Source organism: Erpetoichthys calabaricus, chromosome 3 (genome assembly GCF_900747795.2).
Source record: "Erpetoichthys calabaricus chromosome 3, fErpCal1.3, whole genome shotgun sequence".
NCBI lineage: Eukaryota > Metazoa > Chordata > Cladistia > Polypteriformes > Polypteridae > Erpetoichthys > Erpetoichthys calabaricus.
In genome coordinates this window covers 207837843-207862500 of record NC_041396.2, presented here as the reverse complement: position 1 = coordinate 207862500, position 24658 = coordinate 207837843, and the positions used below count along the sequence as shown (strand labels likewise).

The window sequence follows — 24658 nt, the reverse complement described above, 5'->3', positions numbered from 1 at the left end:
TATATGAATTCGAAAGATCATGCTCGCATATATAATAAACCAACATGTGATGAATTGTCAGTGATAATAGTTTCGAAAGACAGAGATATCAAAGACAGAGTTGATACTCGTGTTTATCCAAAAGCACAGCACGATTCGTCGCAAGTGGCAGATCTGGGAAATGACGAGCGCATAGGGCCCACACGGGGATTGGCAAGCGAAGCGAGCAGGGGGCTCTGCCCCAGTGTTCCCACAAAATTTAGCTTGTTTTATCTTTCATATTCAGGTTAATTCTCAAACATGTTGCGAATTGTTGGGAACAAGCAGTAAAATGCAGTAACCAAGACCAATTCAGGATGTTTATTTTTTTCTGCAGTTGTGAGAACTGCTGTGCATAAGCTTGCAAATAAGTGTAATAGTGTTATCAGATAAATTTCACTACTTCTGAATATTTCAGCTCTTGACTTTGTGAAACATACCTTTTCTTCCTTGACACAATGTTCTGCTCATATAATTTGTGAAATTAAGTGTACCTTTTATTTGGTTTTTCATTCTTTCCAGGTTATGCCAACAATATGAAAATTACAACTTAATAAGAATATGAATAAGTATAGACTACTTTAAGCATGGATCCCTGTAAGGTCTGATGTATGTTAAGTTTTGCAATAGATGACCAATACCTATGTTACAAATACAAGAATCAATGCTTAAAGAAACAGTTCTGAAATGGTTATAGGAATATATATCTTTAATATAAGATCAGATCTGAAAATCAGTGGCGGACCGTGCATTTCACACCTAGGCCTTCAGTAGTGCTCTGTCTGAATCAACCCGCCCCTCAAAAACTAATTTATGGTTATAAAAACCATCTTAATATGCAGAAATACAGTATAAAGAGCAGTTGCAACGCAGATAGATAACTCCTGTAGCCACAATAAATACCTTTATTGAATAGACAAACCAGGGGTAAACAAGTGCCTTTCTACTTCAGCTACAGCCGCGACACACATAAAAAACATCAATAATAACTCATAAACTTGCAATATTGTTTAGGAAAATCGCAACATTTTACTCACCAAAAATTTGGATTATTTGTAAACAAAATCCATCCTCCTCTCTTTCCTCAAAAACAGTTCAATTACTCTGTCGTACAGATTATCTGTGCGCTTCAGTTCCATCACGAAGACCCTTTCTATCTCCATCGAAGCTAATGCTGAAAGTCGAACCTGCCCTGTCGTATTTCTGGCATAGGTTTTAATTCGATTTAGGGCTGAAATTGTCCGCTCGACAGAAGCAGTGGACACGGGAATGGTCACCGCCAAACATACCAATGTGTACAGCTGCCCCATGCTCTCATTCAGATTTTTCTGATGAAGGAAGTCAAGGAGATCAGTGGGAGATTTTCCTGCAAAATCATCCATGGCATACATTACAGTCAGTTCTGTTTTTAGCCGAGACAGATCAAAAAGTGCTCCGTGGCTCTGTGTTAAACTGGAGAAGGCTGCATGCGGGAAATTTTTCTTGTATTCCCGAAACTTCTGGGGGTCGAGGAGCGTGACAAACATCAGTTTTTTGTGGTCTTGAAATCTGGTCTGTGTCTGGCAAATAATATTGTCCAGAATCCTGCCATGGAGTTGGCGGTAGTGCGCACGAGGATCTTGCGCTTTACCTCTTCGTGCGCTCGGAGCGCCTGCGGTGCGTTTAGTGGCCTCGTAGAGTTCCTCATATCGGCTTCTATCTTGCTCAACGGTGTCACAGAACTCCTTTACCCTAGCCAGACAAAACTGCACATCCAGTTTTTTGTCCTGTAGTATTGAAAAGAGCACATCTGAATACTCAAAAATGCCATTGAATGTGTGAAGCAAAAAACAAAACTCAAAATCATCCAGACGTGCTTTAAATCCATCAGCACAGCTCACTGTGTCCTCATCAAACTTGTCATGATGCTCCAGAATGTGATGAAACAGTTCCTTTAGAGCATCTCTCTTCTCAAAGACCGTATTGACCACTCTGGATGTGTACTGTCACCGTGTTGGTGCCACACGAGGGAGACGCCGCTGGCAGATTTCGTCCAGTAGTTGCGTGCGCCGAGGTGATCTAGAAAAAAATGCAGCAAGGCCATTGAGGTGGCCGAAAAAGATCTTGCATTCTTTAAGTTTTGAGGCCCCTTGAGTCAGTACTAAATTGAGCCGATGTGCATAGCAGTGTATGAATAAAGCCAAAGGTGCTCTCTCTTTAACTTTAGCCTGCACCCCATTTAATCCAGAAGACATGACCGCTGCACCGTCAAAACACTGTGCCACAACTTTACCCAGACATTCATTTTCCAACAAAAATCTGATGATAAGACCTGCAATGTCATCGGCTCGCTTCCCACTGGTAACATCTTCAAATCTGACAAATCGCTCCTTGACACCTGTGCCCATTACGTAACGCAGGACCAGTGCTAGCTGCACTGTGTTACTCGCATCTGTCGTCTCATCCACCATAATAGAGACGAACAGTGCTTTTTTAACGTCACTTCTTATCTCTTCCCCCATCACTTTAGCAATAGCAGTGATCAGGTCGTTTTGTATTTTACCCGACGACCCACTAAACACTTTATTGGTGGATAGGTGGTAATGTAAATCCGTGTTGCTCTCAGCAGTGAGAGAAAGAAGCTCCACATAGTTCCCTGTGTTATTGGATCCCGCCCTTTCATCGTGTCCCCAAAATGAAAGTTCCTGTTTGCCCAAAAAAATGACACAGTCTATCAGTCTTTTTAAGATTTCTCTGTTATTCTTCACCTTTTCGTTGTGGAGCTTCGTTTCCCTGCGCACTTGCTCGTTCAGCTGTAGATCCACTCTGGTTTCCCCAAAAGTTTTGGAAAGCACCGTTGCTTGTAAGTGTCTGGCAGTGCTTTGATGTCTCGTTGCTGCCTTGGTTAGGCAAGTCAAATTTACAAACCCAGTGTGGCTCCAAACACCATGTCGACCAGTGGCAAATAACAAGCACTCCCAGCAATACAATTTGCAGTGTTCCTCGGACCCTGTGAGCCAGGGGTACCGCTCGTAGTTGGTAACCTGAAAGTGACAGGCTAGCTAGCTTCGGAGTTGTCCGACCTTTCTTAACAATGTCCAGCTTTTCTTGAAAAGTCCGTCTTGAAAATGGCCTTGAAAGTAAATCTGCTACCAAATCTATTTCTTCTCCTCCTTCAGCCATGGGGTGACAAAATAGCTATTACACCATCCTATCCAATCAATGGGTCTGAATACGGTGACATTGCCGTACGCCTGCCTGCAAAATCTGATTGGTTGAAGCAACAGTTTAATCGACATTTATTTTGTGTTAGAGGGCCTGCAGAACGGATTGTGAAGGCCTCCCGAGCAGACTTCTTTGACTTTGACCCTGCCTGGCAACAAATGATGGCTGAAATGTGATTGGTTAAATGCTTTAATACGAAAATACATGTCTGGAAGCAGCACAACCATCGGAAAAGCTATGAAAGGAAGTGAACAGACTATTTGGAATTATTTAATAAGTATTCATGGACAAAATATAATTAACATCAGTTTGTGATTCAGATATTTTTTTAGGCCAGCAGAGAAGGCCTTGCAGGCCCTGACGGTCCGCCACTGCTGAAAACACTAGTCAGTCTATACATAATGTATGGCCTTTGACAGAGAGCAGTATCACAAGAAAAACTGTTCATAAGGCACACACAGATAAGATGGAAAGCAGTAAAAGATAACAATTTTTCATAAAAGAGTACTGGAGAACCCTGAGAAACTATTCAGACAGTATAACTTGACATGCATCATAAAGGAAAGAAGGTGGAAAAAATAATTACCTAAAATAAACAGGGATAGCAAATCTTTAAAAGTAATACTGAAAAAAATACTGAAAAGTACTGAATACTACTTTGACACGTTTTGATAACGTTTTGACCATCATTTGCACTCAGTACAATCCTTAAGGCCAGCTACATACTTTCTGAGAGCTACGTAATGGATCTGTGGGAAAGCAAGTTAGCCAGGGTCAGAATACATAAATTGTCTAACAGGTATTTCCAGGGCATGCAATGATGTCACTGTGTGGTGTTTGTACAGTACATTTGAAGCAAATTTTGAAGATGGTTTGATATTAAGTAGCACATCAATGTTGAGGAGTTGTGTGTTTGCTGTGCCTGTTTGTTTGTGGTTATGACTTTAAGAACAGCATTTCGAACCTTTCTAATCTCTTAGTTCTTTGTGCAAGTAAAGTTTTAAATAGATTTACCAGCATGACCTCATGTTACACTGATATGTTGATGATATCCATCTCTGTAATAAGATCACTCCTGGATGCATATCAGATAAAGACAAACTTACTGCCTTCCTTAATGACATCAGTGCATGGGGTGATTGCTGAACACTAACAAAATCAAACTGTTTTTAATGGGATCTTCAGCTCAATTTAAGCAGTTTAACTCTGATTAATCTTGGTCCTTTCAAAAATTTCTACTTCTTATATTAAAGCTTGATATTTTAATCAGCAGCATATTGAGATTAGAATGTTGTACCCTGGCAACATCCAAAATAGCCTACGAAATTGACAAAATTCTGATCATATTCTGCTCCTTTGAATTAAACATATGTGGTCATATATGTATTATTTCTAAAAGAAGTACTACTGTCCTCCATTCTTTGATTTTTCTGCAAGATTTGTTCACAAAAATATGTTCAAACTGTTGCTGCCACTGACACAGTCCAAATTCAATGAAAAATTTCCCCACCATTTGCGTTTTCTGTACTAGCTTCTTGTATAATATTGGATCATCTTCATAGCTCAGCTACTAAGTTACAAACCTGTTTACTTCAATGCCACAGACTACCTTCCATTTTTACTTGTACCTACTTGTCAGGTGCATGAGTGGTTTTGCTAAAATTTGGACAAATCTCCACATGAAACGTTACGATGCATTTCCCATGATAGTTTTGTACTACCTACCATAGTTATACTGTTTATCAACTCCCTTTTCTACATCCTTTTGTTTTTTTTTTTTTTTTGCAAAGGTCAGGTCAGTCAGGTTGGGGAGCATTTACTGGTACAGCACATTGTGGTACCTCCCACACGAGGAAATGACTCGGGATCCTGGTTGGCAACGCCCCAGGCAGACATGCAGTCCAGTCCCACCCTCAGGTAGTGACCCTCTATTTGCTACAGCCAGGTGTTACGTGGGCACCTCCTTGGCCTGGTCCAGCTGATTGGGTCCTCAGCAATAAGGATCTTGTGAGCTGGATCAGCCTTAGGGAATCACACCACATGGCCGTAGTGCCGTAACTGATGCTCCCTCACAATGCAGGTAATGTGCCTCATTCGGGATTCCATGAGTAACCACTCGTTCAACACAAAGTCAAACCAGCAGTACCCATGGATTCTCCGGATAGACACAGTACCGAAGGAGTCCAGTCTTTGTCTCAGGTCACTGGATTCTGTCCATGTCTTACAACCATATAGCAAGACAGGAAGCACCAGGACTCTAAAGACTTGGACCTTTGTCCTTTTGCATTGATATCGGGAGCGCCACAAACCCCTTTCTAGTGACCTCATGACCCCCATGCTCTCCCAATCTGTCTACTGACTTCATAGGACGAGTCACCAGAGACATGAATGTCACTGCTGAGGTAACTTTTTTTGTAAACCTTGTGAATTTCTCTGGTTTATCTTGCATTCAAATCATGTGTATCATTTGGAATTCTTGTGCTTTGTGATATGTAACTTTTCTTCTTGGTCTGTGAGAAGCGTGTTGGAAAATAAGGACTTTGCAGAGAAATTTGAGGTATACCACAGGAAGAAAGACTGTAGGATTTTTCAGTAACGACCATTATATCAGACTGTTCAGGCACAAGTAAAACTGCATAGGTGTGGAACTTTAAGGTTGTTAAGTCAAGCCAAAGCTTGGATTGCAAAAAAAAAGAAATACATGTCCACAGTACTTGTAACACTTCTTAGAATATTGCACACTGTAGACAGGTTCTGTGTAAAGTACAGGCTGTTAGATTGTATGGTTTGCAGTTCTGATGATAACTTTGCCACAGTTTAAGACAGCTGAACTAGAAGGAGGATTTTATTTCTTACTCCACTATAGTATGAGAACCCAGTATCTGAAAAAGTTTGAGCTGAAAGATTCATTGATGTAGACCCAAAGCTTTGCAGTTGTTAATGACAGTGACAATATTAAATCGTTAATAATAATTTAAATTATATAGTGAAACTCACAGTTGAAAGCACTGTGCTTGTTTGAAATTAGGAAAGATGTATTTCAGACAGAAGAAGGAATTATGTCTTACAACAGTTGCTTTGAGAGAATGGAATAAAATGGCCAGTCATGCAGATGAAATATATACAGTTATTTAAACACTGAGTGGAAGAGATAGAGTGAGCATTTACTATTTAATTAACCAGACTTAAAAGCATAGTAGTTTCCTTTCATATGTAAAATGTCCTGCTATTCTTGGGTATTTCTGACAAATTCATTATTTACAGTATCTTATTTTACCATGTTCTTACATAGCCCTCATCCGGAACTACCTTCACATTGATAATGATGTCTTCAAACATTTTTAAAAGTGTTTTAATTTCAGTGGGCTCATTTGATAAGGAAGCCTTTTGTATGTTCAGCTTTCCAAGATGGCAATAAATATGACGAAACCATCAAGTACATCTGCCTTTTTGCTTTTTGGAAAGTACTTCCTCATGGCTTGTGCCGTAAAAGAAAACAATGTCAAATTGATTTATCTGTTGCTGTAATGATTTCGCCTAATGTACGTACTTTACATGGTGTAGGTATAGGATAGAGTTTAAACTTGATGGAAACACATAGTCATTTAGTATCATATGATTGGTAACATTTTGGTTTAAGATGCAATATTTTTAAGTATACTACAGCCATATTTTGGCGCATGGGCAACAACTTTAATTTTGGGCTAGAATGCCTATGTAGTTTGCTCTTTTTTGTAATCTTTCATGTGGATTTTTCCCAGGAACTCCTATTATTCAGTCAGATTTATTGGAAAACTGTGTTTGTCCCTTTGTTGGTGTTAAATGAAAATATGAATTGTGTCAGATAAAATGTCAAAGTTAAAGAAGTATTCCACCCAAAAATGTATATTTCTTTGATACGTTACCTACTCCGTGTAGCACAGGTTGCATATCCCTAATCTGAAGTTCCAAAATCCAAAAACATTTAGAGCACTGACATGACATCACAAGTGGAAAATTCCACACTATGGGTCTCTTTTATAAAACTTTGTTTGGATTTAAGTGTGATAATATGCATACACCAAATAATATGAAAATTAGTACACCAAAAATATCTAATTTATACACATTTCTATGCAATTTACCTTTATACATTTCAATAATATTTTAAAGTCCTTCATGAAGCTTAGACACACGATTGATGACCCGGGAGTTGATGGTATCCTATGAAGCATTGAAAGCTGTGAAGAAACGACATATGAGCAACAATCAGGGGGTTTGGAGGATTGTAGACTCACGTAAAGATCAGGCACCACTAAGCAATGAAACATAGTTGACTAGATATCCCCTGTAAAGTGACATGATATAACCTAAATGGCAGTTCAAAAGTGATGTGCAGCACTGTTAAAACTGCTGTGTTGGCACACAGCTAGAGTTAACATAGATTGTAGCCTCATTCCGGTATTCTGGGTATTAATAGAGTGTCATTGCTTTTGGTTAACACAGTAGCTTCATTCTCGCTGGGTTCTCTTACTGCAGTAGGAGTTCAGTAAATTGCACTGATTACATCAGTAAAACTGGATACTTCCGCAAATTGCCTTTTTATGTTGGTAAAAACATATCTTTTATGTATGTGCACTCACACCATATGGAAATTGAATGTAGCACTTCATTCAGTTGGTTAATGGCTTCCAGTACAGTGGGCATTTTCAAGTGAAGGTTAGATGAGATATTCGTGACCTATTGGTCAATTTTCTGGGAAATGACAACAAATAGCAGCTATAAACTGACAGAAAAATCTTCAGTACAAATACAGAGCATCGGCCCTCTTAAAGGGAACTAAAATAGAGGCTATATATTAGATTCATCATTTTTGAGATTTAATATATTTATCACATAAATGCACATTATACGTATATATGGTAGCTCACTTCCTAGATGAGATAAAGAATGTGACTGGCGCAAGCTGGAGTGATGGGCTGGTTGTTAGCAGCAGCCAAACCAATGCCAGACTCCAAGCATATTAGTGCAGAGGTACAAGAATTGCCTGGAGAAGGAGAGTGAAAGAGGGTGTGGTGTAGGGAAGGCGATGGGTGTAGTAGCCTGGCTGGGTAAATGTTGTGAGTGAAAGTTAAACAAAGAAAGAGTCTTGGTTTTACTTTGCCATGTATAGTTGCCCTTCTAAAGAGAGTAACAACAGCCAGCACAACTTGCTGAAGGCATTCCCAATGGCCAGAGCAGTGTCGAAGACTACATAAATTATTTTGCTATTTTTTCGGGACCAGTTCTGTCCCTCTCCATCCTTGTCTCCCTCATTTTGAACCTCCTACCTTAAAAAACTCTGCATTCTCAGGCTCACATGGCTTCCTTTCCTTTACCTGAGAAGAAGTCACTACAATAATAAACAGACTGGTGATATGAATTATTATATGCATGAGCTGTCATTTAACTGGTTTGGCTGAATTTCTGTACTTGATCAAGAGTGTCCCCGCGATATTTAAATATGTATATGCAAATATTTAAAAATCCAGAAATTTACAAAATCCAAATAGTAATGATCTCAGGCATTACTGATTAGGGATACTCAACTTGTATATAGTGATGGCTGAAAATAATTTTTAACCTTATGCTTTCTTGGAGAAATTGACATAACAGCATTTCTGATAGAATGGGACAGAACCATGTCCTGCTCTGTATAACAGCAAACAGTATCAAAAACGTCCACAAAAAAACTCATGTAATTTATGTTGCATAATTCACATATCAAGTCATTCAGTTGTTTGTTCAGAACGTTCAAAAGGAATTGATTTTTTGCTAAAATATTGTCAAATAAATAACTCCAGAAAATGAAAGTAGTCCACAAACAGGAAGCTTCTTTACATTGGACCACACTTTTGAATTGAAGTCAGAACGCTTAACTAATGAATGAGGGGGTAAAGCCGGTGATGTGGCTTATGTTTAATATATGGCCCTATAAATTCCAGTTTATTTTTTCTGTTCTGTAAAATTTACAGTATAGGTTAAAAAATAACAACTGTATCATTATGATTTTAGTTTATTTTTTAAATTGCTTACATGTAAAAAATCTAGTACAAAACAATTGGTGCTAAAATTTTCAACCTTAATTATCCAAAATATTTCACATAAACTTCAAACATTAAATTAACAAATAATTCACAAATCAAATTGAAAGTGTACCTGCAAGACTAAAACTGCTTATTTTGCCTATCTCTGCCATCTTAGAGACACATCAACCAGACAGATGTTACACATTGGTGGTGATTGAGGTGGTTTCCCAGTATCTATGTAAAATTGAGTTGACTAGAAAAGCACTATATAAATATAATTAATTGATTAAAGTATCATCTCAGCTGAAATACATGATAGTCAAGTACTTTATGTTTTTTTTTCTATGAGAGACACTCGTTTTCCAGCAAACAGTGTTCTATACTTAATGGATTTAGCACAAAGAGCAACAACGTCTTTCATAAACTTCCATCTGAAATCGCAAGCTGTTAATGTATTTGTGATAGTAATTTGATGAGTTGTGCAATTTGCCCAATCCTTCCTCTGTTCTTTGTTTTTGAGATATACCTGTCTGAAGCTAAAGGTGGTCATTGCATATGTGCTTGTGGGTCCAGTCAGTGATGTGTTGGAAGGCTTTGCAGAACAACTGACTAAATGATTCATAGTACTCTCCAGGGTATAGCTTAGGCATAATTTTGGCTGCTGTCATTTTTTTGTAGGCTTAGATGTTTCAGTTGTCTGATGCTTTGACATGTTGTTACCTTTTTGAAGGAATTCAATCAAAAATGCTATCTAATTTGTACATATTCAACTTGCAAAATGTGATTTGACAATTAACAGTGAAAACCAAGCTACTTTATTGTGCAACATGGTTTGATGCTCTTAGCCACATGAATGAAGCAGACCACATTTTTTTCAGATCTATGATAAATGATTTAATGATTGAATATGGTGAAATAGGAGAAAACTTGCAATTCCATTCAGTTTTATTTTTTTATGTAAATTCCATATTCATGCGCAAATTCTGTAATTTCCTGATTCCATGGAAATGGAATCAATTGGATCGTAGTAATGTGAGTGTTTTTTATGGATGGGTATTTTTGGTGCCATTGTTCAGCATTGGTCACCACTGGGTCCCATTCTATAGGAAACTTTCTTATGTGCTTTCTCCACAAAAATAAGATTAAAAATTTTTCTTGGCCATCACTACAGCTACATGGAGGAAGTGACATATAAATAAAATCTTTTTTAGGTGGAGTATTCCTTTAAGTATTTATGTATTGAATTTTTTAAAGTTTAGTTCACCTTAAAACACATTTGAAAAAATTGAACATGCAATATCTGCTCATTAAATGGCTGCATCTCTACAACTCTGAAAGTAAAGAAACACATTTTATTGTTTGTACAGCTCTGAAGTGGCCCTCCCAAAGTATGTTCTGTGCACAACTTGTCCATTTTGACTTGAGGATTTTTCAGTATCATAAGTTAGGTTCTCAATAAGCACACCTATTTTCTAGGCAGCTTTAAAAATTGGTCATGAGTGAGACTTTGTTTTGCATATTTGTGTTTAGTCAGCTACTGCATATCACCAGTACATACTGTATTTAAATGTTTTGTGAAATCTGTTACTGTAGTATGACACAGAATTTTTTAACACACCAATAAGTAGTTCTTATAAAGAGGTTATTTAGAGTTAGACTTTCCACATATTAGACTTGTTGCATAGCTCTACTTAAGAATAAAGCAGAAATAGCTGTTTTATAGAGGGACTTTTTAACAATGCAAAGAAAGGTAGCAGTACAGGAGAGGCAACAAGTTATGAACAAACACTGTGTGACAGAGGACTAGTGAATTCAAAGGCATACCTCATAGTTTGGTATCTTCCCACAGCTCAAAAACATGCAGTTTTGTCATTCAATAAGTATATTGATTGGCCTAAGTCAGTTTAATTGATTTGAAATAGAGTGGATTCCTGTAACCATTGATACTGGGACAGTGCCCCGCAACACTAGGATTAAAGAAAGAGTGTTCAGGAAAGGGATAGATTAATAGATGAATTATTAAATGCAATATCCAAGTCCACAGCCATAATCTGCCCAGAAGCATCCATATATTTTAAATTCAGTGCTGTGTAGTGTTTAGACATAGAGGCAATGAAAGAACATCTGTTCCTTGAGTATACAGATAAGAAGGCATTGCAATAATACATTATATCATTATTATGATACACAATATTATAAAAATGAACAAAAATATAATAATAGAATATCATGACTTTATTGTGTGTAGCTAAATGCCTACACTCCTTTACACTGGGCTTCCAAATAAAAAAAATAGCTAAAAATAGTAGTTGAATGGCATGCGTAGCACCCACGCCAATCTCATATAAACACACTGCCCAGGGATAATGTAATTTGACGTTTCTAACCCTCATGCCCCGTCTTAACAATGTTATAACAGTGTTATGATATCGTAACAGTGTTGCTCATGCAGCTATTAAAATGCATCAGTTTCTCTGTACTGTGGCTATGCCTGTATTTATACATTATGCTCAACCAGTCTACGTGTTTGCTGATGTGCTTTGTTGTTTTGTTCTCCAGCCATTGTCAGACAGTTAGTTAAAAGTATCAACAGGCAAGCATGAAGAAGATATTTACTATCACCCAGTATTTGTCCACCAACAAATTTGCTATTTTTTGCCTTTAGACATCATGCCAAATTGGCCCTTAGATTAAGACATCAAGGGTACACCAGGCCGCTTTGCCAAAATACACATGAATAGTCCCTGGTGACTGTGAATCATCTGTAAGTTCAATGCAGAGAACCTTTTGGTGTGAGTGCTTCATTCGTCAGGTGTTGGTTGGAGACACAGACACATAATTCAAAGGCTATTCTTCTCAGTATGTTTTCTTTACTTCATCCATACTATCTCTCTCACCGTGCTAACAACCAATTACTGTCTTTTCCTTTTCTTTCTTTCCATATCTGTTATTAATGAATTGTAATATAAAAATGTCTCAAAGTGAAGCCATCTCCACTTGAGGAACATTACTTTTAAAAGTAACTTAGTTACATGGCTCATTATAAAAAATGGTTAGTTATTACAATATATTTTGCACTGAAACAGAGTGTCACTTCAGCATTACTCCTATTGTCTGAAAAACTGCACATTTCACTGGCCAGCATTTGTTATTAAATCCTAAGCCCACATATGAGACTTCATGAAACTGACCAGAAATATAGCCATATCTGCTACTGTGTTTTATAAATATGTTTAGCCCATCATGTGTCACACACATGCGACTAGGAGCGAGCTGAGTAGACCAAGTGGAGGTAATTACCCGCTAGGCCAGGGGGTGGCGGGGTGCTCTAAACCTATTTCTGTTATCTCTGCAGACCAAATAGGGGAAAACCTGCCTGATTATACATCACTTTCTTTTTTGACTCCCAGATTGATGTCACTTCCTGTTTCGGCACCCAGACTGACGTCTCTTCCTGTTCTGGTCAAATGATATCACTTCCGAATCACAGCATATAAAACCTCCATCTTTCCAAACCAGTTCAGTTCAATCTGGGAACTCAACCAAAGAGCATCCTATTGTGTTCTTTAAACCTTTTGCAGCCAAGGACAATATACGGGTGGCTGCCCCAAACCTTTCCAGTGTGTTGAGACTCATTCTTTCGCACATGTTCTATTAAGGGAATAACATTCTGCCCTTATTCCATCCCCAACCCAAGCCCCCAAAAATTTGTGGTATGCGCATTAGTCTCTGTGCCACCAGATTAGTGTTGAATTAACACTAGAATTTTGACTTAGGTATGGATATCAGCTTTAGGACTTCAGTACCAGTATCAAAGTTGTTTAGAGGCAAATAAAGGAAAACTCTAAAACCCCGATCTTACTGTAGCCTCCCTGGAGTGTTGCACAATTGCTTGCCTCCCTGTTGTGCTTCCCTCCTGACAGATGTGATGCCCTGTTTGTGTTGAAGCAATGGGTATGTTCCAGGGAACTTCAACTCATATTAAAGAAATAAGGGGGTTGTCTCTAGAGAAATCATGATCACATTGAAGCAATGAGGAAGTGGGAACCATACGAAGTTCTGATTGCATCGAAGCTTGTAGTTTTGTTTCTTCAAGTCTAAGAAACAGACATTTTATCACAACTGCACTAGCAACGGTTGAGGTAGTGGGAGTAGGTTAGGGATTGAGAGGAAAGCTGATGTTTACTCCCAGTACCAAAAATGATAAATTCTGAAATGCTGGTACTGTACTCTGTACTGTACTGTACTGTTGTGTTTTCCAGTATTTTACCAGTACTGGTATACCAATGAACCCTGCACTAGATCACATTTTAAAATATCTGTAGCAAATAACAGGATGAAAACTAAACTTGACACTTTATGAACAGGTTTCTATAAGTAGATTTCAACTGTTTTCTGAGAGTAAGACAGCTGGAGCATGCCGTTTTTGTGAAAAGGACAAAACTTTTACATAATAGCAGCATAATTTTTTTTTTCAGAGTGTTGGAAATAAGATTTTGCAGTAATGCAATAATGCATTTCTGTTTGTTCTCAAGTATTGAAGGTATTTTTACTTCAATAAAATAAGTATTGCATTAGGTTACTCATTACTTTAAAAGGTAGCCTGGCTGTGTAACGTACATTACTTATAACAAGTTATGCCCAACACTGGCTTAAACCTTAGAATACCGATTCTTCAAAACATTTAAAGAACATAGAAATATTGCTAACTTCCACATTTATAATTATTAAGTACAGGAATAATTTAAATTAACATAGCAATGTCAGTCAGTCAGTCATTATCCTAACACAGGGTCACGGGGGTCTGCTGGAGCCAATCTCAGCCAACACAGGGTGCAAGGCAACAAATCCCGGGCAGGGTGCCAGCCCACCGCAGTACACACACACACCAAGCATGCACTAGGGACAATTTAGGATGGCCAATGCACCTAACCTGCTTGTCTTTGGACTGTGGGAGGAAACCGGAGCACCCAGAGGAAACCCACACATACACGGGGCGAACATGCAAACTCCTTACTGTGAGGCAGCAGCGCTACCACTGCGCCACCGTGCAGCGCACATAGCAATGTATTTATATAATATATTACAAATGTATTAATGCCTTTCATCATGCAAATGATATCATCTAAAGTATTAATTTAAATTTTCTAAATGTTCAGAGAACTGTCATGTTGTGAAATTAATGTGCTCTATCTGGCAACTACTGTCTGTCACTAGGATTGGCACAAGAGGTAGCCAGTTTAAGAAGCACATGGTAATTGCTATGTTGGACAGCACATAGATAATGACATACCAGTAACGGCACACTGCATGATGCAGTGAATGCACTTGAGCATTCATAGTTCTCATACTCTTTCTCTGTATGTTTAACTTTCGTGTGCTCAGAGGTTGATGCGCACTTTCTGCTTCCTGAGCAGCTCTTCTTTTCTCCACCCTAGGGGCCTGCTTCTTCTCTTCTTTCGTCGGGATCTTTCATGTTAAAACTGATTAAGTTAGTGTTTGTTTTGCAATTATTTAGTATGTTTTCTTTAATTTTTCACTTAAGCTGGAATCAAAAATGATTTAAGATATGAAGAGGTAGGGAAAGTAATGGCAAGGTGGTAGGTTGGTTGGTTGGTATGAGAACGGCGCATGTGCCGCATGGCCGCCCTGCTGGCTGCTACTGAGAGTTGATTCTACAATAAAATAAAATAAAAATAAAAAGAGGAATAACCTTGGAGATCAATCATCACCCTGAAAGCGGATAGTAGACGACATGTAGTATATGTGTACCAAATTTAAGGTCAATAGGTCAAACGGTTTGTGAGCTACAGGTGATTTAAAATCCTGGACAGACAAACAAACAGCCATGGTAGCGTATTATATATAAAGATTTAACATGGTACTTTAGTTGTAATGGGTTTTGGGAAAACCTAGTAAATTAAAACAGTTGATTTTAATATCAAGTTTTCAATGTTCTTAGTGTTATGAAGCTTTTGGGAAATTTGCCCCTTTCTAGTTGCTTTATTTGGATACAATACAGTTAAGAAAAGTATGGGCAGTGGCACTTCACATATTATATTTTGTAAAGCCACTTACACCCCACTTCAGTAAAGATACTCTAATTTACCTAAAAAAATTGCAGACTATTGATGTTTCAATTATAAGTGTATGCAGTACATATTAAATACAGAAACCCTGTATCACCAGAAAACATGATGTTCATGCAGTAAAACTATAAAAAACACTTAAATGCTTCTTAATGTAAATCACATTTTCATCTTAATATAATTTAAGGGTGGTTTGGGATAAGATATGTACTTTTTAATATTTTTTCCTGCAGTGTAATATAGTTGTATTTGTAGCAATTGAGAGATTATGTACCATTAATACATCTAACATTGAAATGTAATATAGTACTTTATACAAAGAGACATTTTTGGTACTCAGTACTTATTCTTACCAAACAAATTTTTTCTTTTTTCTTTTTTTGTGTATGAATAATTTGTTGTAAATTCTTTAAGTCATTCCCTTGGTTTTAAACTTGATCCTTACATCTGTAATGGTGATATCAAAACATCCTGCGTTGTCTGTAATATAAAGTGATACATTAGATCAGCCTGATATTTTTAAAAGCTGACTTGAACTGTACTTTTTCTTGCCCAACATGTGTGTTCACTCAATGAACATCTTCTAGGACATTAACAGAAAAGGATAAAAGATTAAATATACAAAAGCTGTTTGCTGTTTGTATTTGTTTACATTTTATTATTTGAAAAACTGCTGATAAACATTCTACAGGAGTGTTCATATGTAAGAGAAAAACAGTATTACATTTGTGAAAAAAATACTACTAAAAATGAAACAAACAAATACATAAACAGACAAGCACAGTCATTGATCTTCTTTGCAGTTTCTGTTATAAAAATCTCACCCTTAGTTAACAAAAGCAGAAATCTTACAGTGTTCTGTACTTCCCTGACAAATATGCCAGTTTGTAGACATCCCCATAATATGAATGCATTTTTGTTTGTTTAAAGATCACCCACTATTGTTAGCAAAATAATTTGGCAGGTAACTCACACGTTTCAAATTTCAAAGCGATCTGCAAAGAACAGGTGTAATTTCATCCCGTGGACCTGTTTTATATAATGCCATAGCTTTTTTTTTTCTTTTTTATATAGTAGATGCAACCTAGAAACTGACAATGGTATAAAGTGGGACAAGGGATATTAAATAAATTGTTTTTAATGCAGGGCATGTGAAATCCGATCATTACAAGAACAGAATGCTATTGTCATGGTTATATTTTTGTAATTCTTTTGTCTTTGTGTTAACAACAAACTGGACTTTATATTTGTATTCTTCCTTTTTTAAAACATACAATGTTGAATTGCACTATTACATAATCTAGTTTAATAATAATTTATCTTAAAAATAGATTCATTATATATGTGTAACATACTTTATATTTATAAACCACAGTTTCTAGTGTCAATTAGATTCTGCTTAGTAAACCGTGTGTATTGGTTATCAGTTGGCCATATAAGCAATAGAAATAGTGGAGTAATTTTAAGTTATCCAACCAAAAACTTTATACATTATTTGGTGACAGGAGTACTAGTAAAGTCAGTAAATAGTAAAAAGTAAAGTTTGCCCTATTAATATGTCATCAGAAATTGATATTTTAAGCTGTTTATTTGGTTTACCTTTCAATCTATGTATTTTTCAAACCTGCTTTTTCCATTATAGTATCATATATAGTGCATTGTAAAGTATTAACCTGGCAGTAACTAGTTGAGAGTCACCAATTGAAGTAACAAGCTTCTGTTTGATTATAGCTGTTGTATTATGTAATGATTTGATTAACAATAAAAATGAAAAAATGTTAAAAAGTAATTGTGTATTAACTTTGTATTACCTGTTAAAGATTAACCAAGTTACACATTTTAGTTGTAGTAGTTATGTCCTTAAACATGTGTAATAAAAAAAATCAGCAAAGCAACACATTCAAAAATTGCAGATCCTCATAATTATATTTGCTGTAGGTGATTGGAGCCAATATTTATTCATCCCTGAACCCCAGAGTAAATGCCAAGGACACCAAAGCATGTATTATAAGTAAATGACACAAGACAAGGAAATAATGCAAGACAGCAGGATAATCCTCTCTGTCTGTGTAGTGTGTGTTGCAGTGGCTGGTCCACTTTCCCATAAAAATACCATAATTAAGCAGTTCTTAATCTCACCTCCTTTACTTTTCACTCTAATCCTCTGGACTCTACTAACTCCTATTGCACTCCCCTCAGTCTGTCAAAATGTACTTCAACTCTTTTGCTGCAGTGTAGATTTGAAAAGTTTTTTAAGTACCAGCTAGATTTAACTTCCAAAGTAACCACTTCCAGTGTCAGAAATGTCTTTTAAAACTTTTGGGCCTGACACAGTTGAGGTCAGCCTTCAGGTTTCTGGCCCAGCTTTGAGTGCTGCTTTTTCTAAAGCTTGGGTTGATATTTCAGCAAAATACTCTTTGTTGTAGGTCCCTACTTAACCCCTTTACAATGATAATACTTTTTAATTTGAATTTCAAGTAATGTTTAATGTCCTATAGGTTGAAAAGTCATTTTGCACTAATTTATAAATCATATATACATTTGTATATCTTTTCCTGTTATCAAGGTTTAACATGTCAATGTCAATGTCAATTTATTTATATAGCACATTTAAAACAACATAGTAATGCTGTGGCCAAAGTGCTTTACAATAACAGAATAAAAGAAAAACAAAATAATTCACATAAAACATAAATAGAAATAAAATATATGAACATAAAATAAAATACATAATAAATAGAAGTAATGTTATATACATAAAAAAATAGAAGTAATGTTATATAATTACAGAGAGGAAACCATCAGTATTACTGAAGGTCATGGAATGCAAGTGAATAGAAATGAGTCTTTAGCCTTTTTTTAAACAGTTCAATTGTAACGACTCCTTTATGTGATGAGGTAAAGAGTTCCACAGGCGAGGAGCAGCAACTGCAAAAGCCCTGTCCCCCTTGGTTATACACTTGGTACGAGGGACAACCAGAGACAGCTGACCAGAAGCACTCTGGATGGCTGGTGTAAAACACACAGTTCAGATAAATAGGCAGGAGCAAGCCCATGTAAAGATTTAAAAACTAGCAGCAAGATTTTAAAATCAATTCGAAAACTGACAGGCAGCCAGTGTAAAGAAGCTAAAATAGGAGAAACAGAGTCATACTTTCTTGCCCCAACCAGAAAGCGAGAGGCAGCATTTTGAACCAACTGTAACCTGCGTATCAGAGATTTGTTAATCCCAGAATACAGCAAGTTGCAGTAATCGAGGCGAGAAAAAATAAACGCATGAGTAGCTATCTCAAGATCCCTAGAAGATAAAAAAGGCTTTATCTTACCTAATAGACGAAGTTGGAAAAAGCAACTCTTGACTACAGAGGTTACTGTCAAAGGTAACACCAAGATTGCGGACTTGGGGTTTGGAAAAGACAGAGAAAGAGTTGAGTCCAAGACCAATTTGGGCTTTAGCTGATGGACCCACTATAAGCATCCATCCATCCATTTTCCAACCCGCTGAATCCGAACACAAGGTCACGGGGGTCTGCTGGAGCCAATCCCAGCCAACACAGGGTACAAGGCAGGAACCAATCCCGGGCAGGGTGCCAACCCACCGCAGCCACTATAAGCACCTCCGTTTTATTTTGATTTAGGTCAAGAAAATTATTAGCCATCCAGGATCTTAGTTAAAACAGACAAGTGTGGAGTTGATTTGTTGTAGAGTTGCAGACAGGAATATAAACCTGTGTATCATCAGCATAGCAGTGAAAAGCAATATTAAATTTCCTAAAAATAGATCCAATAGGGTGAAGGTATATAGAGAATAAAATAGGACCCAAAATGGATCCCTGAGGAACACCATATTTAAGAGGAGCAGTAGATGGAGAAGAGGAGTTAAAAGTCACTGAAAAGTGTCTACCAGTTAAATTTGACCTGAACCAGTTAAGAGCAGCCCCTTTGAGCCCAACAAGATGTTCAAGCCGCATCAGCAATATTTCATGGTCAATGGTGTCAAAGGCAGCGGACAGGTCAAGGAGGAGAAGGACTGCCGCATCACCTGAGTCAGTAATAAAGAGAGATGTCGTTGAACACTTTCAGGAGTGCCATTTCAACACTATGATAACGCCTAAAGCCAGATTGGTAGATCTCAAATAAATTATTGGAGTTAAGGTGATCAACCAATTGATTATAAATAATTCTTTCTAGAATTTTAGCCAGAAATGGCAGTTGGGAAATTGGACGAAAATTGGCTAAAACTCCAGGATCTAATTCTGCCTTCTTTTGAAGGGAGGAAGGACTGCAGAATGTTTAAAAAATGAGGGCACAACTCCCGAACTAATAGAATCATTGATAATGACTAATAAGGGTGGGTCCAACACATGAAAGGCTTCTACTAAGAGACGTGGTGGTACAATATCCAGAGAACTGGGGGCTGGTTTAAGGGTGTCAGTAGTTCTTTTTAGCTGTGAAAGTGAGACTAGATCAAAGGATTCTAAGACAATGTCATGATTATCAGTAGGAAGTTCATAGCCCATTTGAACAATGCCACGGCGGATAGTATCGATTTTGCTGACAAAGAATGATAGAAACTGGTCACATGAATGAACAATGCTATTTAATCCCATCGCAGAGTGAGGGTGAATGGCCGCATTAATTGAATTAAATAAGACCCTAGGATTCTTTGAGTGACGGGATACTAAATCGGCAAAGAACTTTTGTTTTGTTATCTTAACTTCAGCCTGGAAATTGAAAAGAGAAGTCCTGAAAATCTGTTTAGAGACAATCGGTCCATCTTTTTTCCAACGCCGTTCAGCAGTTCGACAGGCACGGCGCAGTGATCGTGTATTTTCATTTAGCCAGGGAGCAGGTCTACCCTTATTACTTTGTATCTTGGGCGGAGCAATTGAGTCTAAAATCGTTTTACAGGAAGAGTTAAATTTTACGACAGAATCATTGATACCATTATTTTGGTCATGCACATAAAGACTAGAGAAAATGGTTTTAAAATCAGATATAACAGAAGAATTTTAAAAGTGCGAGCAGCGTGGGGGACTGCTATTAGTCGGGACATCAACAGTAATATTCAGATCCATCATTATAGAAAAGTGATCAGTAAAAGAAACATCACATAAATCAATATTATTCACTGAAATATCACGAGTAAGAACAAGATCAAGGGTGTGACCGAGAGAGTGGGTTGGCGTATTAATATGCTGTATAAATTCAAATGAGTTCAATAGTGATAAAAAGTCATTGACCAAAGTTTTTGATTGACAACAAATGTGAATGTTAAAATCACCAACAATAAATACTTTATCATGAGAGAGGGTGATATCAGCCAGGAGATCAGAGAATTCAGAAATGAAAGTATCATTAATTACAGGAGGTCTATAAACCACGTCAAACAGCAGAGAAGGAGAGGTGCACATTTCGAAAAGTTGAAGTTCAAAGCTGCTAAACGGACCCCTTGTAAGGCTCCGACACAAGAACATACTTTTAAAAATAGTGGCAATTCCCCCCCCCCCACGAGGAGTCAGGCGAGGAGAGTTTAAAAATGAATAACCTGATGGAGTCATGTCAGTAAAACGTAGAAGAGTCACCATTTCAAATCCAAGTCTCAGTGATGAAGAAGAAATCCAGATTATTAGAGGCAAATCTTGCAGAATAAAAGTTTTATTAGAAACTGATCTCACGTTCAAGAGAGCAGCCTTGATAGAGGTGGAAGAGTTCGTTTTAGGATGAGCATGGGTGATCGTGCGAAGATTAGCAGTGTTAACTACTCGATTGCAGGCAGAGGGAAAGTGATGCTGTCTTGAAATGGAGAAATTAAATCCAGTGTCCAGCGCCCATGAACCAGTGATGGAGTCCTGAGCAGGAGAAGATGTGTCATAGACGACTCGCAGGCATCGGGAAACAAAGCTCTGGGACTTGAGTCGGCGTTGTTTAACAGCAATTTCCCACGATGGCAGCGGGTGCGTTTGCGTCTCCGAGGGGCATTCAACTCACTGATACAGGTGAACACCGGCGTCCAGGTGAAGAAGTCGGGAGATGAATAAAACAAAGGTGGAGGTTCACAAAAAATCCAATCAGGAGATGAAAACTGAGAGGAAAGCAAGCCAGAAAAAATGTTTAGTAAAGACTCACGATCATAGGACAGTGGCCGTTGGGATAAACTAAAACATAAAAACAAAGTTAAAACATAGACTAGAGAGACGAGCAGACGGCCAGCCACACCAGTCGGCGCCATCTTCATAACAGAAGACAATAGAACATGAACTTCTATTGTACTTGTAGTTAGTTGTTAATGTTAAGTAACATTGCCTGTTTTTATTCTTGTTATAACTTTTTATAACTGCTCTATTAGTATGCAGAGTTTTAATTCACTAATTGGAGCTCATCCAGTCATTCTTGGAATGTCTGTGTTGGTATTTCTGTGGTCTTTCTCCTTTATGAATCCCTCTGTAGATATACATGTTAAATTCTTACCTTATGGCTTATTTTTATTTTGGTCCTGTTGGGTCTGCATACAACCTAGAATATTTGAGCTTCATTGACTTGCATTTGGCTTACTCTCTCTCTCTTTCTCTCTCTTTCTGTGCATATGTGTGTATTGTAAAAAAGGACAAAAAGATAAAGAGTTGGAGCACCACCCTTGTGACCCAGGTGACACATAAACAAAGGAAACATGCAGTAAATGTGAAGTTTTGTTCTAAATTGAATTCCACAAGATGGCTGATTTTGGGGTTATGAGTTCAAGTGGCAGGAATGTGTGGGGCCAGGTGGTCAGACACGGAAGTGACATCAGAAATGAAGTGGCTGTCAATCTTCCATTCTGCAAAGGGAGGAGAAGAGAAGGCGTTAGTACACAGTGCCAAACCCTTCTCTTGCTGGTAATTAACTTCACCAAAGCCCTTAAGCTGTCTCCCTTGTGCACGTGTGTGACTATATATATATGAGGTGAGACACAAAAATAACAGGACTGGGCTTGGGGCTTTCCTGGAAAACCGTCTGGAGGTCAGCCGGACGTGAATCATAGAACTAAATCCCCTCCTACACGCCCTCTCAAACCGCTGACCTGCTAGGTATATCCTGTGAATAGACAAGTCAGTATTTGCATAACAATCTCTGTACGAGTTGCCACGATAATGTCACAAAACATCAAATTTCTCACAAATTTTCTATTTTTCCCTAAAGCAGTTTTTGACTGATTTAGCTTCCTGTGATTTTTACTTGTTCCTGAAAACCAAAAGTGACCTGAAGAGAACGTATTTTTCTTTAATGGATGAAGTGAAGACAAAAATGGCAAGCCTGTTGAAGAGCCTCAATCAAGAAGACTTCCAGCACTGTTTCAGTCAATGGAAGATATGTATGGAGCGGTGTAGAAATTGGGAGGGGGAGTCTATACTGTAGAAGGTGACACTGTTTAGAATGCTGTAATTCATCAACAAATGTGTATTTTTAACCAATCCGGTTATTTTTGTGCCACACCTCATATATGTACACACACACCCACACACACCTTTTGTCAGTTTTTTTAAATTAAATCAAATGTGAAAAACTGGCTGTGCAAAAATGTGGGTCCCCTTGTAATTTTGCTGAATTGAATACATGTAACTGCTCAATACTGATTACTTGCAACACCACATTGGTTGGATTAGCTCTTTAAGCCTTGAACTTCATAGACAGGTGTGTCCAATCATAAGAAAAGGTATTTAAGGTGGTCAATTACAAGTTGTGCTTCCCTTTGACTCTCCTCTGAAGAGTGACAGCATGAGATCCTCAAAGCAACTCTCAAAAGTTCTGAAAACAAAGATTGTTCAGTATCATGGTTTAGGGGAAGGCTACAAAAAGCTATCTCAGAGGTTTAAACTGTCAGTTTCAACTGTAAGGAATGGAATCAGGAAATGGAAGGCCACAGACACAGTTGCTGTTAAACCCTGGTCTTGCAGGCCAAGAAAAATACAGGAGCGGCATATGTGCAGGATTGTGAGAATGGTTACAGACAACCCACAGATCACCTCCAAAGACCTGCAAGAACTTGCTGCAGTTGGTGTATCTGTACATCGTTCTACAATTCAGCGCAATTTGCACAAAGAACATCTGTATGGCAGGGTGATGAGAAAGAAGCCCTTTCTGCACTCATGCCACAAACAGAGTCGCTTGTTGTATGCAAATGCTCATTTAGACAAGCCATATTCATTTTGGAACAAAGTGCTTTGGACTGATGAGACAAAAATTGAGTTACGCAGGGGTTGAATATTCCAACAAGACAATGACCCAAAACACAGTTCGAAATCTACAAAGGCATTCATGCAGAGGGAGAAGTACAATGTTCTGGAATGGCCGTCACAGTCCCCTGACTTGAATATCATCGGAAATCTATGGGATGATTTGAAGCAGGCTGTCCGTGCTCGGCAGCCATCAAATTGAACTGAACTGGAGAGATTTTGTATGGAAGTATGGTCAAAAATACCTCCATCCAGAATCCAGACACTCATCAAAGGCTATAGGAGGCGTCTAGAGGCTGTTATATTTACAGAAGGAGGCTCAACTAAGTATTGATGTAATATCTCTGTTGGGGTTCCCAAATTTATGCACCTGTCTACTTTTGTTATGATGCATATTGCATATTTTCTGTTAATCCAATAAACTTAATGTCACTGCTGAAATGCTACTGTTTCCATAAGGCATATTAAAAGGAAGTTGCTACTTTGAAAGCTCAGCCAATGATAAACAAAAATCCAAAGAATTAGGAGGGGTTCCCAAACTGTTTCATATGACTGTAAGTGGAAAATGTTTTTACATACTGTATATCTCTTTTCAATTTGTTGAACCAAGCACCAATATTAGCCACACCAAAGGACTGCTTAGGTTGCAAAGAGTTAAACATTAGAGTGTGCTAAAACAAAATATCTCTGAGACCTTAGATAACGTTTCCATAACCTGTGAAAAACAGTTTGTCATTGTTGTGTCTGCCTGCCCACATTAAACTACTCAGCTCCTAGTAGACTAATTCTTTTGAAATTTGGTATACTTATTCTTCAAAGAAATTTGTTGGCTATGTTAAATTTTTGTTGAGATATCCTGAATTTAGCATGTTATAGAAAGTTTTGAAATTTCAAAATCTCCCATCTAAAAACACTGACAAATTCTGAAACTTTCTATCTTGAAACAAAGAGTTATTATGTGCAACTTCAGTTATTGATTAATTTACTGTTTCAAATTTACATTGAGAGAGGTTATTTCAATTGGTATATTTTCCTTTTTTACATGTGTGGTAGCCACATTTGACAAAAAATAGATACCCAGTACAAG

The 24658-nt window shown here is 37.7% G+C and overlaps 1 protein-coding gene and 1 long non-coding RNA gene across 18 annotated transcripts in view; one reads left to right on the top strand and one right to left on the bottom strand.

Annotated features, from left to right (window-relative positions):
• Positions 1 to 14254, bottom strand: part of LOC127527177 (uncharacterized) — a 99587-nt gene extending 85333 nt beyond the window's left edge. The window contains exon 1 of the long non-coding RNA XR_007934479.1: positions 14198 to 14254. This is a non-coding gene — a long non-coding RNA (uncharacterized LOC127527177). The remainder of the gene's footprint in view (positions 1 to 14197) is intronic.
• eya4 (EYA transcriptional coactivator and phosphatase 4) overlaps positions 1 to 24658 on the top strand; it is a 300443-nt gene that overhangs the window by 16686 nt on the left and 259099 nt on the right. The window lies entirely within an intron of this gene.